Source organism: Notechis scutatus, chromosome 1 (assembly GCF_049901735.1).
Source record: "Notechis scutatus isolate UNSWTSFEM ecotype Mainland chromosome 1, rNotScu1.2, whole genome shotgun sequence".
NCBI lineage: Eukaryota > Metazoa > Chordata > Lepidosauria > Squamata > Elapidae > Notechis > Notechis scutatus.
The window spans coordinates 196,410,370-196,414,899 of NC_142009.1; the positions used below are offsets into that span (position 1 = coordinate 196,410,370).

Consider the following 4,530-nt stretch of genomic DNA (forward strand, 5'->3'; position numbering starts at 1 on the left):
AGAAAATCCTTGCAACTCTGATACCTCTGATGTAAAAAAAAAACACAAAAAAACAAAAACAAAATATGCCCCCAAACTTAGTGAATGTAAAGGATAATTTGCAATCCCCAATGAATAACTTAAGAACTTGGTTCACTGTGGGGTCACTGCAAAACACAGAGTGTAATAGAAATACATCTGAAGGAAGTTAAAAGAGATTTTATGCTGGAATGGTGGACATTGTTGCCTGAGAAACAGAAACCTCGTATGTTTTCACAAGGAAATGAGTCATTTGTTTCTGTTGGCCAAAACTTTGTTTTCTTTTCATTTCATATTTGAGCTGCTTCATGTATTTTGAAAAAGACCCAGCTTTCCAGTCTTTTGACAAAGATAACTTGTTTAATTAAATGCTCAGCAGAAGGTTTGCATAGTAATAACAACAAGCCAAATAAAAGTTAGAGTAAAGAAAACACTTCGGTGTCTCAGTCCAAGAAATGAAGCTGTTTGACTCATCAGTACTAATTATTATTTAGTTTAATCGCCAGACTATTTTTTAATGATGGAAGATAATTGAGTTAGAGTTAAATGTAATCAAGTGACATTATTTGTAGTGATTTGCATCTAGGCTGCAAAAATTAAGATAACCCCTAGATCAACGGTCACCAACTGGTAGTCTGTGGACCACTGGTGGTCCACGAGAAAATTTTGGTGGTCTGCAGAAAAATTATTTGCATTTTTTATATTGCACTAAATCAAGGATCCTCAAACTATGGCCCCCGGGCTGGATGCATGCAATAAACATTTGTGTTGCTGCAGAGAGTCTTCCCCTTTGGGGTCTTTTTGTGCGGGTCAGAGAGGGGCAGAAATTCCAACTTGGGGTTTGCTTCAGCCTCCTGGGGCAGGGCTTTGGGCGAAGGCTGGATGGAAGTGCCGCTGGTGGCAAAGAGCCAGAGAGTCTTGTTCCAATGGGACTGCATCATGACCTGGAACTGGCTGACCATCTCAGCCCGCTAGACCTCCAGGTGCCGGTACTTGGCCTTTCACTCCTGTAGTTTTCCCTCTGCTTGGAAAGCCTATGCTCGTAGTCCTCAGTGAGGTGCTTCTGCTGAGCCTCCTTCTTGGTCAGATCCAATTTGAACTGAGCTAACTGTTTTGCCAATTCTTTCTCATGATGGCTGCTTAGCTCCAACAACTGCTTCCTGTTGAGGCCCTAAGGAGCCCGGGTGGGTAAGTGAGGAGTGACTGGGCGGGGACAGGCGAGTAGAGGTCAGTGAGGCGCCCCTCGACATGAGTGACATCGAGTTGGCCATGCCCACCCAGTCACATGACTACCTAGCCATGCCCACCCAGCGGGTCATTAGGCAGATTTTATTAGGGGTCTCTGGGATTTAAAATTATGAATTTAGTGGTCTCTGGGATCTGAAAGGTTGGTGAGCCCTGCACTAGATGATAGGAAGGAGAAAGCTTTTGATGTTTTGCTACCATCTACTGGTCGTCTGGATTTTTGTACCCTAGCTACAATCTCTTTATGAAATGGTGAATATAGCTCCTCCATTCAAATATTGACTTATTTCAAATGTATTTAAAAATGTATTTTGACCTGCTCCGTCTCTGACCTGGGCCGGTTCACCCCTCCTTAGGCAACCTGGTGGCCCTCGGCTCCCCGGGGATCACCATATTGATGCCGAACTTAGTGCGGACACCCGATCGGCATAGCCCACTGCAGCCCGTTCTTCCTGAGCTGAAGCGATCCGCCAGCCTCAGCCTCCGGAGTAGCTGGATTACAGGCTCGCGCCACCGCGCCCGGCTAATCTGACTTATTTCAAATGTATTTTAAAATGTATTTTATTTCAAAATGTATTTCTGGTTTATGTGTTCCTGAAATTAAGCTCTGAAGGCAATTCGTGCTCAATTGTTATATGTCCATAACCTCCACAATTCAGAAGGATTCAGGTCCTGGATTTGGGGCTTTGGATATTGAAAGTGATTTATGAAATATTTTATATTATAATCAGAATTAAGAATTCGCATCTACATATTTATATGAACTTACTGTTTTCACACATATTGAAGTTCTAGGAGATCTGGAATATTTGTATGGATATGACTGCTTTTGTTCTTCAAATTATGTCAGTTTTCCCATAAAACCATTTATTTAAATATGAATATTAAAGTAAAATGCACCCATATATGCATTATTTTAGACAAACGTGCTTGCAATACATGTGCTGGGAAATGAACAGAAAAGTGTTTCCAAGTTTTCATGATGTTTGCAGACTTACTGAATATGAAATGAAACACAATTTGAAGTCAATTAAATAAAAAAATGAATTACACAGAACTGCCTTGCCCATTTGTTTGTGATCCAGATAAATTTGGATTGGATAGAGGATAAACCAGGTGAGTTCTATTTTTCGGATCCGAGAGTCCTGGCTTGCTTGGGAACAAGGAAAAGGGATTCCAATATGGCTTTTTCAACAACATGATAACTTCTTGGAGAGTTCTATTCAGCGGCATAAAGCCAGGAGTGAAAAGAGCTGCTTGTCCCACCCGACTGCTTAATCATAAGAAGCTCAGAATATGCAACCTCAGCATGACATGCCAAGGCAGCCATTGAATCTCTGCCTCTAGCGTATTTCTTTGAGGGGATGATTTTTCAAGTGAGGGACATTTCCCACAAGGCTCTCTCCTTCAGCACATTGGCCCAGGCCATCTAAAACCTGGCTTTTCCCCATTCTCCCTAGTTCCCTCTGAGCTGCTCATTATGGAAAACCTTTTTTTCAAACAAAGCAGGGACAGGATGAATCTTGATCATGAGGCAGTGTTGATAAGGCAAGACACCCCAGAAGTTCCCCTGGGGACACAAAAAAGCTTGTGAAATTTTCCTCACAGACTACGGATGAGAGCGATTACCGAGGAGGAATCCCGTGAGGTTGTTCAGGCTGCTGGAACTGCAAGCAGGCATTTAACATTGCGCAGGCATATATAATTGTTCAAGTATTGTATGGCTTCATGAAAGTACGCCATACGCATGTACAATTTCCCCTCATTTTCACTGTTGTAGGAGACAGGGAATCAATTGTCAAACTTTTAACATCAAGGGAGGTTCTAATCTCTATATCTCTCAGTTGATTGATGGCTGGATTGGTGAATTGATGGGTTGATGAAATGCCGTGAACTTGGGGTTGATTGTTAGCAGCCACATGGACAGGCTGTCTCCAGAATGCCTCAGTTTTGTGCATTGCTGTCATAAGCAGACCTGACCACCTTGCTCTTGGTAGTCCTCTCTCTCTCTCTCTCTCTCTCTCTCTCTCTCTCTCTCTCTCTCTCTCTCTGTTTTCTTTTCTTTTACTTTTTAAGTGCTAGGGACTTCTTAACAGAACTGAATCTCTGAATGATGTGTGAGAAATATAATAGATCTGGCAACTCTATATATAAACCCCCCTGTATGAGAATCCCACTCAGCTGAAGTTAAAATTCAGGCAGTTTTTCAATTAGAACAGGGGTGTTAAACTCACACAATGGTATCACGTGATGTATCGGGACCTTTTCCCCATTCACTAAACCGGATGTGGGTGTGGCCAGTGTGTGACGCATCTGGCCCATGGGCCAGGAGTTTGACAGGCCTGAATTAGAACAAGTAGCTAGGATGACATTCCATGTAATTCCTTCCTACAGCATACCCAAAGCATGTAGCTGCATAAATCACAAATTTATATTATAAAATGTAAAAATTAGTCTATATACAAGAATCCCGACATTAAATATTTTGAAAAGGCAGATATTTTATACTGATGCTGAGTTCTATTATGTTTCTAATGTTCCTGTTTGTCTGGAATGCAAATATATTCTAACTTGAAAGATACCCCAATTTTTTACATCTTTATTGTTTGGTAAGCTCTTTAATTCAGAAGAAATTGATCTAGAATGAGGATAAATTCCATTTCGTGCACTTTATTTTTCATTTTAATGTTTCAAAGGATGCTAATATAAAACTGTTATTATTGATTGTTGCAATATAACAACATAAGAGGGGTGTATCTGGTGGAGGGAGAAAAACCAAAATGAAACAAAATGAACTGATATAGCATTAGTTTGCATGCAATTGCAATAAACATCAGGCTTAGCATATTCCCACTGTTGCTCTATTGGCCCCCACCTACAAGCCTTTCGAAAGGCAATTCAGAGCTAGCTTTTCCCCTGGGCTTCTGGGTCAGGATGGGCAGAGTTCCCACCTGAATTGTATTGTAGTCTATTTTTGTTCTGGCCACCATTTTATTGTCATTTGGTTCTCTTGATAGATGCTGTTCTCTTTTGTGGGTATGCCATTCAGAGTCATGTGACCTGAACTGAGAAGCCGCATAGATCATGCGTCCAACAAACAATTCCTTTTTTTTTTTGGTCTGGAAGGTAGCAAGTTAACCTGCTGGCTTCATCTCTTTCATAGGGCCTTTCCCTGCCTCAGACTCTGTTCTGTGCCTTTGAGAGCTGCAGCCACTGATCTCCAAATGAAATGCCGCTGGTTTGTAATTTTCTGGGAGCAGTTTCCAT

The 4,530-nt window shown here is 41.5% G+C and overlaps 1 non-coding gene across 1 annotated transcript; it reads right to left on the bottom strand.

Annotated features, from left to right (window-relative positions):
• Positions 1–1,509: 1,509 nt before the first annotated feature.
• Positions 1,510–1,787, bottom strand: LOC148133151 (signal recognition particle RNA). Its single transcript, XR_015747006.1, has one exon.
• Positions 1,788–4,530: the final 2,743 nt, after the last annotated feature.